This window comes from Sceloporus occidentalis, unplaced genomic scaffold (assembly GCF_023333645.1).
Source record: "Sceloporus occidentalis isolate IW3139 unplaced genomic scaffold, rSceOcc1.0.p SCAF_1, whole genome shotgun sequence".
NCBI lineage: Eukaryota > Metazoa > Chordata > Lepidosauria > Squamata > Phrynosomatidae > Sceloporus > Sceloporus occidentalis.
This window is the reverse complement of record NW_028316981.1, coordinates 250,459,371-250,473,578: the sequence shown is the minus strand read 5'-3', so window position 1 is coordinate 250,473,578 and position 14,208 is coordinate 250,459,371.

The following is a 14,208-nucleotide window of genomic DNA, read 5'->3' as shown; positions in this document are numbered from 1 at the left end:
GGCACTTAGTCTGGACACCCCCCCCTTCCTAAAATCCTGGCTACATCCCTGAACACACTCCCTCAGAGTGTAGTGGAGTCTCCTTAGAGGCCTTTAAACAGAGACTGGGCGGCTATCTCTCAGGGATGCTTTGATTGAAATCTCCTGCATGGCAGAATGGGGTTGGACTGGATGGCCTTTGCGGTCTCTTCCAACTCTATGATTCCATGATTCCAGAATGTTTAAGGTTTCTTTAGACATGGATGCAAAGTCATATCCCAGACTACAGAATCAGTAATTCAGTACTATAGGGAATTGCTAAAAGAAAAAAGCCTGAGATTGTGGAAAGTGGTAAGACCACTAGGCTTCTGTGGATACTTGCTTAGACGTCATGAACATCCTATTTCACTATAGACTGCAAGCGATCAGTGGTCCAAAACATTTGTTCTAAATGGCTTAGAAGTACTGGATATACTGGGGGGGGGGGAGTGGGGGGGAGTGAAATCTAATAAAAACATTTAAAGTGGTTTGGCTAATGAAATAGAAGCTATTGAGCAAAACTGGTAACATTGCAGGATAGATATTTTCCAGGTTAATTTACACTTCCAGTCTTAAATATCCTTTAAAAGATTGCAAACAGATGTGTTTTAATGGATTTGCGGAGCGTAGTTCAACTTAGCACTGTATAGACATTTAATCTTTGGAGACTCTGGACAGCATCAGAAGAAAAGTCATTTGATATAATAGAATCTGTTTTAAATTTACTTGGGAAGTGTGTAAACTCTGATAGTTAAATTATCTTTGGAATAAGATTAATTTAAATGTCTTATAAAAGAGGGGACTGTAAAAATGGCAACAACCTATGACGTTACTAACTCTCACACGTTACTCTCATACTCTCAACATACTCTCAAAATGAGACAAAAATGAATGTTTTACACCTCAGGTTCTGAGAGGTTATTAAGCCTGTGTTGCCAAGAATTTTAGATCATCATTGTCAAATTGGCATCAGACTTAAATCAAGTGGAAAAACATTTATGCTTGGTAAGTCCTGGCTTTGAAAGCAAAGGCAGGCTAAAAAAAACCTGCTTTGACTGAAAATATCAAAGACGTTTTAGTCGGTAAAAATTGTTTTTTATTTTGTTTCAACAAAAATTGTTGAGTGTTCAGTGAACCTGGACCAAGATGTTACAGTGCGTCATTTTCCTGTCCAGTTAATCCTGCTAGCTATGGACTTTATCACACAGCCAAAAGTGACGGGAGCATAGCAGTATGCTCCCTGTAACGCCAACACTCCTTCACCTTATGGCAGTCCTATGGGGTTTTCTAATCCCACCCCGTTGCCAACCAAAATATGTAACGGACCCCCTTTCTTATGTGGCAGGTGCTTGGGACTTTATTATCTCATCTCTGCCACCAAATATGTAACGACTCTTTATGCTCTACCACCAAATACAATTGATGACAGCACCCTGTTTAAAACTCAGGTTCACAGTATTATATAATATAGTAGCGTGGATATAATATATAGGGCGGACAAGCTTTTAGATAAAACAAAATATGAACTTTAGTGAACAAAGGGTTTGAACAGATATGACTTGAATTGAATGGCATTAAACAGCTGTTAGTTCAGGCACATGTTACTTCGTTACATTGGTACTCTTTACTTCGTTACTGTATTCCTCTTTCCCCAGATATTCTTTAACCACCTCAGGACTTCCCTGTCCCTCTTTAGGCAATTATTTTTACTAACTCAGCCACCAAGGCTATAATAGCTCCCTGGAAATTATGTAACCGAAACCCCTCTTTCTGAGACTGGCAACACTGAGTCTCTCGTTTCTAGACTCCCAAACTAATACTGTCCCTCTCTGGACCTATCAGACCCTTTCTTGGTCTATGATCAACACTCCCTCTAACAAAATACTGTCCCCTCAGGAACTATCGGAACACAGTCCTCTCTTGGACTCTACTGTTCCCTCAACTGAACACCAGCCTCATCCCTCAACATTCTAAACCCTAACTGATAAAACCAACTGTCCAGTGGAATCTTTAAGCTCCTCAGCCAGCACTTGATTGGCTTAGGGTCTCTGGCTTCTGATTGGCTGGTTTTTGAGTCAGTTTGTCACACTCCCATCACTATCACACAATTGCATGAAGATTATCAGATGACATTGCACGATGCCTCCATAATTCCGTCATTATTCCACAAATAAAGAGTAATTCTAGTGCCACTTTTCATTCATGGGAAAGTAAAATGAATCATTGTAAGATATTCCATGTGAAAGGAAAAAGAGAGAGAGAGAGAGAGATCCTGGTCCATGCCCTAGTGGTCTCACGACTTGATTACTGTAACATCCTCCTGGCTGGGCTTCCTCTTTCTCACCTCCGTCCTTTAATCTCTGTCCAGCATTCAGCTGCACGCATTATCACTTCCACCCACCGCTCTGACCACATCTCTCCTGTCTTGGCATCCCTTCACTGGCTCCCCCTCCCTTTCCACATTCAGTATAAGCTCCTGCTGTCGACGTTTAAAGCCCTCCATGGGTTGCCCCCCCTTATTTATCAGACCTTATTTCTCCTCACCTTCCCACTAGGGCCCTCCATTCAGGTAGTCAAGGTCTGCTGTCCCAGCCCAGGACTTCCTCTGCCCCATCTCGGATTCGCCCCTTTTCACTCGCTGCCCCTCACTCCTGGAACCTTCTTCCCCCGCGAGCAAGAGCCATCACAGCTTCAAAATGGAATTGAAGACCATCCTGTTCAGAGAAGCGTTTCCAGGCATTGCATAATTGTCACTTGCAATTTGATATTCTTTTGTTGCCTGTTTTATTGAATCATTTCCTGTATTGCTATGTATTTTATATGTATTATCCTACTAGAGAGGCTGGCTAGTTCCAACAGGCCTCCCTGGAAGAAGTTTAACCATCCATTAAGAAGACAAGCCCTCCCTCCAGTCTATCTCCCCTGATCCAAGCCTCGGAGGTAGAGAAGAACTGCTAGCCCTCATCCCCTTCTTCCCCACCACCTTTCCCTTCTCCTTTTGTGTCGTGTCTTTTTAGATTGTAAGCCTGAGGGCAGGGAACCGTCCAATTAAAAAGATTGTATGTACAGCGCTGTGTAAATTCACAGTGCTTTATAAATAAAGGTTAATAATAATAATAATAAAGCACTCAGCATTCTTTGGTCACTAAGAATGCTTAGTTCTCATTAAGCTATTTGAGTTCTTTAAAAGAAGAGGAGGAGGAGGAGGAGGAGGAGGAGGAGGAATTGACCTCTCCAGCCTTTTAATTTCATCTAAAGTCTCTCTCTCTCTCTCTCTCACACACACACACACACACACACACACTATTTTTTTATTTAGAATCCCCCCCACACACGTTACAGTGGGCCCTTGTTATCCGCTGCAATTTGGTTCCAGGACTCCCCTGTGGATAACAAAATTTGTGGATGCTCAAGTTCCATTAAATCAGGGGTCGGCAACCTATGGCCCGCGGGCCGGATCCAGCCCGCCGAGGCCTTTCTACCGGCCCCTGCGCAGTCCTGCCGCCGATTGCCGCCGTTTCCGCGTCGCTCCAGGCGCCATTTTGTTTTTCAAAATGGCGGCTGAAGTCTCACGTGACTGGAAAGGTCGCGCGAGACTTCGCCGCCATTTTAAAAAACAAAATGGCAGAGGAAGAGGAGGGCCACGCAGCCTAGGGTGGAGGAGGCAAAGGGTGAAGAACAGCGCCGCCCTCCCTGCCTCCCCACGAGGCCCTGCGCGGCCCTCCCCGCCTCCCCGCAGGACTTTGCGCGGCCTTCCCTGCCTCCCCGCGGGGCTCCCTGCGGCCTTCCCTGCCTGCCCGCGGCCCTCCCCGCCTCCCCGCGGGGCTTCACACGGCCCCGCGCCGCCCACCTCCTCCTCTGTCACCCCCGTCCTGCCCCCAGGCCGTGCGGCGCATGGAGGAGGGGGAGGAGGAAGAGGAGGGAGGAAGAGCAGGAGGAGGAAGAGGAGGAAAAGGAGATGGGGCAGGAGGAGGGAGGAAGAGCAGGAGGAGGCAGCAGGAGGAGGAGGAGGAAGAGGAGATCGCAGCAAGAGGAGGAAGAGCAGGAGGAGGAAGAGGAGAGAGGAAGAGGAGGGAGGAAGAGCAGGAGGAGGAAGAGGAGATGGGGGCAGCAGGAGGAGGAAGAGGAGATGGGGGCAGCATGAGGAGGAAGAGGAGAGAGGAAGAGCAGGAGGAGGAAGAGGAGGGAGGAAGAGCAGGAGGAGGAAGAGGAGATGGGGGCAGCAGGAGGAGGAAGAGGAGAGAGGAAGAGCAGGAGGAGGAAGAGGAGAGAGGAAGAGCAGGAGGAGGAAGAGGAGGGAGGAAGAGCAGGAGGAGGAAGAGGAGATCGGGCAGCAGGAGGAGGAAGAGGAGGGAGGAAGAGCAGGAGGAGGAAGAGGAGATGGGGCAGCAGGAGGAGGAAGAGGAGAGAGGAAGAGCAGGAGGAGGAAGAGGAGATGGGGGCAGCAGGAGGAGGAAGAGGAGAGAGGAAGAGCAGGAGGAGGAAGAGGAGGAAGAGGAGATGGGGGCAGCAGGAGGAAGAAGAGGAGAGAGGAAGAGCAGGAGGAGGAAGAGGAGATGGGGGCAGCAAGGAGGAGGAAGAGGAGAAGGTGGTGAGTGGCCAGAGGCCACATGGTTTTGTTTTGTTTTGTTTTGTTTTGCATTCTTTTTAATTGCTAACAAGTCTCCCTGCTTTGACAATGATAGTGTGGTGATGGTGATGATGAGTCAGCTTGAGAAGCATGCAACTACTGTTTCAGAAGCTGAGAGAGTGTGACCTTGCAAAGTGTGTTTTGTGTGCTTTTAATGCTAACAAGTCTCCCTTGCTTTGACAATGATAGTGTGGTGATGATGATGATGATGATATTGATGATGACAATGATGATATAAGCCAGCTTGAGAGGCATGGAGGAACTGTTTCTGAAGCCAAGAGAGTGTCACCTTCCAAAGTGTGTTTTGTGTGCTTTTAATGCTAACAAGTCTCCCTTGCTTTGACAATGATAGTGTGGTGGTGATGATGATGAGTCAGCTTGAGAAGCATGCAACTACTGTTTCAGAATCTGAGAGAGTGTGACCTTGCAAAGTGTGTTTTGTGTGCTTTTAATGCTAACAAGTCTCCCTTGCTTTGACAATGATAGTGTGATGATGATGATGATGATGATGATGATGACAATGATAATGATATGAGTCAGCTTGAGAGGCATGCAGGCACTGTTTCTGAAGCCAAGAGAGTGTGACTTTCCAAAGTGCCTTTTCTGTGTGTTTTTGGTTCTTTAATGGTGATATTGATATCAGAAAGCCTCTGAGGCAAGGCCAATGTAAATTGCTGTGATTTTTACAAACCCATGCACAGTGAAGAAAAAACAGTACACACTTCTGAGAAGTACACTTGGTCCAAGAACGGTGAAACCACCTTGACATGTTCAATATGCATAGCCATGTTAAACCATGCTAAGTGTTAAACCCAAGGGGTTTGGTTATGGAATAAGCCTCTGAAATACGCAAGAGGCCATGTTAAGTAAAGCCATGTGAAATGCACAACTGTGCTGTTGTGTGTGTTTTGGAATGCAGGTTGGGGGTGTTTGTCCAGAAAGGGACCGAGGAGGAGAGGGCGGGCACACGCCTCCTCCTCCTTGCAGGGCTTCGGTGGAGGCTCCGCTCCTGGAGGGTGGCTCCGCCCCAGAGGGTGGAAGCCCCGCCCCTAGCATGCAGCCCCGCCCCGGAGGGTGGAAGCTCCACCCCCGGCTTCGGCCCCCCGACTTGTCTGAGGGACACCAACCCGGCCCCCGGCTCCAAAAGGTTGCCTACCCCTGCATTAAATGCAATGGCATAGCAAAATGGTGTTCCTTATATAAAATGGAAAATCAGGGTTTGCTATCTGGAATTTATAATTCTTTTGAATATTTTCAAACCGTGGATGCTTAAATCCATGGATAAAAAAATCCATGGATAAGGAGGGCTGACTGTACTGCTTCACCTTCATTTTGGTTATATGTCCATTGGTCCTGAGTTTGCTATTAGTGTGTAATATGTATTTGTGAGGGTGGAGGTAAGAGAATAACTGCTGGTACAGACCAGGAAAAAGAGCCGGCTTCAGGGTGGAGTGGGGGCACGGCATCCACATGCTGCATGCCCCGACTCTGGCCCCAAGCTGGCATCACACCGCCTGCCCAACCAGACAGCAGGCAGCATCTCAGTGGCACAACATTTAGACTCCGCACAGCAAAGAAACACTGAAGAAAAGCCATGGCGGAAGTAAACTTACCCTTTCCCCAGCACAAAATGGAGCGACTTTAGACTGGGGAAAGTCCAGATTGGGGCAATAATGTGAGGTTGCCACAGCTCCGCAGCGTGACGCCATCCCTTTAGGGTCATCCGTTTTCAGCCTTGTCACACTGGAACAAGATGTATTGTCTTTTTGTTAGTTACAGTCTTTTTGCAGTGAACAATTAAAGCAGATTCAGTTCTCTTCTACCTATGACTTAGGAAGAGCAACACAGTGAAAATCCAAATAGACATTTTGAAACATATCAAATATCAGTCATAGGTTATAAATCTAAATTCTGAGAATTGTAGTTTGTTGTGGGACTGGAGCTAGAAGGCCAAATGTCTCACAAAACTACAATTCCTGGAATTCCATAGCATTGAGCCATGACAGTTAAAGTGATGTCAAACTGCATTATTTCTGCATTATTGGATAGAGTGTTATCGTTCTGCATGTATATCATTCTGAAAAAAGTTTTCATCAGTGATGTACTTCAAACTGCAAGGAGGTCTCAAGTGGAGTGCCACAGTAAGACTTTTCAAATACTTCAAGGGCTTCCACAAAGAGGAGGATGCAAGCTTGTTCACTGGTGCCCCAGAGGACAGAACTAGGTCTAATTGTTAGAAGTTATGGGAGAATAATTTCAATTGAACATTAAAAGGATCCTCTTGTTGGTGAGAGTGGTTTGGCAATGGAACAAATTACCTAGAGAAGTAGTGGAGTTTCTTCTGGATGTCTTCCGAAAGAGGCCAGACAGCTACCTGCTGGGGAAGCTTTACCTGGAGATCTTGCACTGAGCAGGAGATTGGACCTGATGATTCATGAAGGCCCATCCAATTCTATGATTCTATGACAGAGATACTAGGATGCTAACAAAAGTCAACCTAGTTTTAAAGCATGCACAGAATTTCAGTCATCTCTTTACCCAGTATTAATAGCAATTGGTTTTATGTTTGTAAGAAACAAGAAACCATGCCTTCCAAAGACATTTAATATGTTGATAAAGAATTTAAGAAATACTTTCTATTTTATTTTTAATTACATTCAACAAATCACACTATAGGCATACCTTAGTTAACAAAGAGTCTGGAGGTCTTTGCAAAGAAGGTCCTTTTCCCCCAAAGTCTTTGTATGGGCGCCCAATCCTCCCTTTTCCTTCTTGTTCCCAGTCTAGCTGAATGTTTTTAGCAGTATTGGCATTGGGAAGATAGTGGCAGATGGCTGGAGAAACACAGACTTTCATTCAGTTTGTAACAGCATGTCTGCAGTAAACTGTAAGAAAAGCTTGAGTCAGGAAAGAATGGAATTCTGCTGTAGTCGTTCCTTCTGTAGCTGCGTGTGTCTCTTACAGCTCTATGAACACCTCTCAAATCCAAAATAAAAAATAAAAATAATAAAGAGTGGGAGCCTTTGTTGAAATGCAACATTCAACAGCTGATTTTGGGTTATAGAAAGCATTTATAATAATAAAGAACATATTCTAAAGAAAAACAGAGATAGAATGGATTCTAAAACTGAAATCCTTGGTACCTGTAGGTTTAAAATGAAGATTTGGACCTTCAATCTTTAGTTGGAATATAACAGAGAAATTATATATAAGAACACATGTATGGGTATAAATGTAATATAATTATGTAATGACATGAATTGTATGAGCAAATGTCAGGAGAGATTACATCATTTGTCTCTGCCAAGTCATATCATTGGTTAGGCCTTTCCAAGTTCATCTGGAATTTGTATATATACAGTCTGGTCCCTTTATCTCTATGGTCCTGTAATTTGGAGAGTGGTAACAACTCCAGTGATTTCTCTCAAAGGGTATGTATAACCTTGATAAGTTCAATAAAGATATTTGTATATCACAGTTTACTGAGTGTTGTCTTATCTTTTTAAATACTGTACTTTAAATGTATTTATATTTGTTTTCAGCCCCTGAAGATGGCCTGGTGTGGCCAAAATATGTTGGACTTTTTAAACACTGAATAAACACTGAATAACAGTTGGCCATCTTAGAGCACATGGAGCTTGTCTCCTTTCTGTTTGCTGCTTGCCTATGTGCTTTCAGTTTCTTATTTATACTGTTTGCTTACAACAGGCAGGGTAAACAGCAGCTGCTTCTGGAATCTCTTACTGAGCATGCATGAGCACATAAATCTGCCTCACTAGCTCCTTCTGGCACATGTTAAAGAAGAATAGATCAATAAATTTGGCCACGAAAATGGAAACCATAAAAAAATGGAGCCTGGTACAAGAAAAAAAATCACACAATGTATTTGGGAGGAAGCCTTCAGTGGTCTCTAGAAGTTCAAAATATTTTGTTTCTTTAGATAAATTATCTAAATTATTTAGATAAATGCAAGATTTATCTGATCTAGTTGCTTTCTTTCACATGTGCATACCATTACTTTTGAATTTTAAAAATTGCTGAAATACATTGAAATGGTCTTCTCCATCTCCCTCTCCCTCTTATGGTGTAGGAACCTATACATATTCTTTCCATGTTATTTCTATTTCTAAGATCAAATTTTCCATTACAGAAATAACACTTAGGAGCATATCTGCTTCATTAACTGAGGTATACTTGTACAGTCAGAAATAAATTCTTCAATCCTGTAAGCCAGTTAAATTCATCATACTCTATTTCTTATTATCTTATTATAGCAATGGGTGGAGGTGTGATTTCCCTAAAGGTACCAGATTCTGTTTGATCTTGGAAGCTAAGTAGGGTCAGCCCTATCTATTACCTGGATGGGAGACTTCTAAAGAATGCTGGGTACTGTAGGCTATATTTCAGAGGAAGGAACTGGCAAAACCACCTCTGAGTATTCCTTGCCTAAGAAAACCCTATGAAATTAATGAGGTTGTCATCAGCTGACAGGTGATTTAAAAACGTGTGTGTACACACACAAGCAGAGCAATGGATTCTGGTTTTTGAACTTCCCTTGATCAAGCCATTCATGTGAGGAATACTGCAGGCAAGAAAAATGGCTTCTGCGGTTTTGGTCACAGTCAGTCACAAATGCCAGAATTATTTTTTCTCTCCAAAGATTATTATGGACAGTTACGTCTCCTTGAACATTTCACTTTCCTTGGCATCAAAATCTAACATGCCATTTTTTCATTTATGAGCAGAACTGAGCAATCCAATGAGAGCAGGGAAGGTAGAATTTTGTGTTGGACAAAACCCTGGACTCATGCTGGCAGAGCAGAAAGGAGCAATGACAGATTTCCCTTTTTATTTCTGGCTAGTAGTTTTGTCTGTTGTTCTGTTTGTCTGCCTGTTTGTCTGACTTATATTCCGCCCTCCTCCAAGAACTTAGACTTAGGAAGTATCATAAGAAATTTAAAAATAGGCCCAATAAGACCCAAAAAGATGCGGGGATGACTGGGAGGTCCCCACCAACTGTGTCAGTGTCTTGAAATGTTGGGGGAATTGCTTAGTTCAAAGGATGCTTTGCAAGAGGCTGGGTAGCTTGAGGATCATATTCACTTGTGTATACGAGTACTTTGATGAATTAAAGAAGGCTTTATTTTGAAACAAAAGGAATGCACCCAAACACACGATAGCAATTGAAGCAGACACATCATACAGTCTAACAAAAATGGAGGTTTGGAAACTGGTTAGCAGAGATTGAGGGTTCTAGATGGGGTAATAGTTACCCATCCTGAAGAAGATACCATGGAGAGTAGCTTATGGCTCACACAAAGTCTGAGGAAAACACAGTGAGCAAAGAAAATTCTCTGTTCACACATAGGTCTAGATCTGGGACTTATATTTATTCCTGATATCTAGCCTTTGGGGGAGTCTGGTACTGTCTCACAATGTAACCTTATGGTTGTCTCACAGAACCAGCAATGGTATTCCAGAACAACTGATGGTTTTAAATTTGGTTTAACAGCGATCACATTTAGGACAACCCCAAGACAGCTGGACAACGAAGTTGGCTGGGAATCCAGCAGGGGTAAGTAGTGCAATGCGTTTCCCTTTATCTTGGGTGCAAAAGACATGCAGAGAGCCTCGGTCCTTCACATGTCTGAAGGTTCATACTCCTTTCCAAGGGGAATTTCCCTTGTGTTTCAAAGGTCATTGTGATGTCTTAAAACATGCTCTGGATATGAAAAATATGAAAATATGAAGAGCCCCATATACACTGTGGGGTTGCAGAGTGTGCTAACAGGTGCTAGAAGTAGAGAAAGGTGGGAGGATTGGAGAAAATTGCTGTCTTATCCCATCTCTTCAGCACCAGCAAACTCCATTGAATACAAGTCTGGAAGTATCCTAGGACCTCTAAAAAAGGTAGGTTCACTTACTATAATAGCAAACATCTTTTGACAAAACTTTACATTGTAACTGGATGCTGCGAATCAAAACAACAACAAAAATGGTTCCCTGCTTTAAAGAGAAAAACTGATAAAATAATGTTTGACACATCGTTCCAATAAGACATAGTGTCCCAGGCCTTAGTGTCCAAACATTGTGTGCTCTCTGTATTTACTGTACAGCATTCCTTCCAACACTTAATTTATTGTAAATGTTTGCTCCTTACACACCATTACAAGTCATGTTTTATGCTACTGTTATTTGCTCCTGTGTTACATTAGGTTGAACCACTGAAGCATAGTTAGAACTTCAGAAGCTTTACAACTGTTTAAATCTTCTGAGCAAAGGCAGTTGCAAAGAAAGACTCAAGAGGGAAAGTTGCTCTTGCAGCTTCTTTTTTGCTATAGCCTTTCACATGGGAATAAGAATACTTTTAAATAAAGCTGAAAGGAATGTAATGTTCTGTGTACATTAGAGTGGGGAAAGTGCAAACCATGGACCACATACAACTCCTTGACCCCATCTGTACAACCCCTGAAGCCCTGCATCAGTTCCCAAAATCCCTCCAATTTTGTTTTTATGGCAGTATTTTTCAGGCAATTTTCTGAGTTTAAGCAATACAAAAAGCAATCCAAATGGACAAAAATGTGCACACACACAAAAAAAAACCCTACACACACCACACAGAATCCCACAGCACCATTAAATCCTGTTATCACAGTCATTCTCAAAATGGCAACTGGAAGAGGTTGAATGTCATTTCCAGTCACCATTTTGAGAGAGACTACAAAAATGTAAGAATTATGTAGGGGGGATGCAACCTGTGATGGGGAAAAGAGAAAATTGGCACTTAGTCCCCATAGAATTGTCTGCCTTTTGTGTACATATTTATTGCACTTGCAGTCCATAACTGGTTTAAATTCCATAAAACTGGTGCAGAATAACCTATGGCCTTCCATGTATTATAAGACTACTGTACAACTCCCATAATTTGTAGCCACAGGTTACTCACCTCTACTAGAGACATCTTTGAGATTGTGGAAGCTAAGGGTTATACCTGAGCTCTAGCATATTTGACTTGATTCCTTGGTGGTGAATATATTCAGATAATGAGGCATCCTAGAGCTCAAGTGACAGAAGTCCTCTAATCTTTTCCTCCCTATCAATTAATGGATAATAGTAAATTAGAAGGTTTTGCAGACATACATGAAAAATGTCAGTTTTGACTACAAAACTCTTAATTTTTTATAATGCTAGGAAATCATGCCCATACTATCAAATTGGCTTAGAAGTATTAATGCTTACATTGTCTGAAGTCTTAAATCCCCATCCCCACCCCCCACCCCCCGTGCTCACTTTCCCTTCATAACATATAGCTGTGGGGATTCAGCCACAGGTTTTAAATGTCTATCTGTGGATGATTTACTCAAGTCCATTTCTGCAAATGTCTTGAGTGTGTCCCTGGTTTCTAGCAGCAGCAAAAGCAGCCTGAAAAGCAGTGCAGATGTTTCTTTGATTGTATCTAGGGGCATGTCAATGGTATTCTTAGAAGCAGAAAGATTTTGGCTTGGCAGGACAACTGGTGGCATTTTTCTCCTCATTAAAACATCAGCTTGATAAAGTCCATATTCCACTAGGTTCCAAAATGTTCAAGCTTTTTTAAACATTAGCATTCTAATCATTACATTGCACCCATTACATGCACAGGCTTCTAGCAAATTAGCTTTTTACTGAGTTCTTCCTTGAAGGTCTTTCCTTCCATCAAGTTGACAAGTGAGAAAAAAGTCATTCTTAAGATTGCCAGTCCTGGACGCTTGTCGAGACAGGGAGGTTATGTTGAATGGTTAAGTAAACTTACCAATAATGTTTCCACCCCCACCTCCCTCCTGGGCCCGTGTCCTGTCTCACTCTCCGTTGGAAGAAAATTCAGTACTTTCTCCGTCTTAGCAATGTTCTTTGTCAACATCCACTAACCTCAGACAGCATGAGCTTGCAAATGACAGCTTTATGTGTGTCTCTTGGTAGGAGAGCTTAGTAGTATTGTAAATCCAGTCTATATTCACAACTGTTGTGAGAAGAGAGCCCCATAAAATTCAGACTGAAGCAAGAGATGAAGTGCAAGCCACTTTTTTTCATTCTTTTCATCCAGTCTGAATCTATAGATTCAAACCAGTAAATCTTTTTGAAATCGGAGATCTAATTGGCAGTCAGTACCTAAACATCCTGGTGATGTGTTTATGTCTTAAGCCATCCATGTTCCCAGGAAAGGTAAACATTGTCATCCTCTTCAAAAGTGTTGTCTTTTAATAACATGAGGAATAAATTATACTGTCATTAATTAGGAAATGAGACTCAAAACAATGGTAGGAACAAAATGAAGTGTTTGAAATTTTAACAAAATAGTTGTTTCACCTTTGCCAGCTCCTTATAAGACCATTTTGAATGTGCTCAATGAAAAAGAACCACATATTGTCATTATTGAGCATAAGGTATTAATATAGCACTGGTATGTTCTGTAAAGTGGTTGACAGCCAGAAGGTGGAAAGCAAGATTTAGCTGGCTAGAATATTCTTGAATATCTCATACTTTTACTGACATGTCAACAATCAGTCACAAACTATCCTTTCTCCTATGCGTTGGCTTAGAATAGTTTTGTCTTTGCTTTTGCTGTGTTGCTTTGATTTGGTTATTTTATGCAATTGAGGTGTGTGTGTATTGTGTGTGTATGCGCCACCATGTTGCCTGTTTGACCTATGGCAATCCTATGAATCCCATTGGGTTTTCCTAAGCAAGGAATACTCAGATGTGGTTTTGCCAGTTCTTTCCTCTGAAATACAGCCTACAGCACCTGGTATTCATTGGCAGTTTCCCATCCAAGTACTAATTAGGGCTGACCCTGCTTAGGTTCCAAGAACAGGCAGGATCTGGTGCCTTTAGGGTATTCAGGTTCTTCCTATTCAGATTGGGTATCTTCTTCATTGTTGTGAACTTTTTCTGCTTTTATAGATTGTAGCATTAGTAGTTTTTGTTGTGTGCCTTAAATTGTTTCCAACTTACAGCAACAAGGTTTTCTTGGCCAGATTTGTTCAGAGGAAGTTTGCCATTGTCTTACTGAGACAGTAAGATTTGCTCTGGGTCACTCAATGTATTTCCATGGCTGAGCAAGGATTTAAAAACTGGTGTCTCAGAGTTCAAGTCCAACACTCAAAACACTACACCATCCTGGCTCTTGTCTTGTTAATAATGTTAATTAATTTCCTTTTCGTACAAAAGTGGCATATAAATAACATTAAAATATCATTTACTTAATGCTAAGTGTTAAAATATATAATACATGTTTATATGTAATGAGTTATACACATTTAAATTTTTGCAATTTTTTAAAAATTATGTCCCTCCTTCCTCTGGCATAATACTGTAAAATATGTCCGTAACCCTACAAAAATCTTGCTTCAAAACTAGTTTTGTGTGCATACTCATACTATAGTCTTAGAAAAACTGCTCAGTTAATTACAATATCGGTTTAAATTGTGTTATTAGCATTCACTTTTCAAAAATATATTCCAAGAAAATCAAATTCTGCACCTAGGAAATTTACACTCTGTGCTCAGAAGAATGCACAGTAT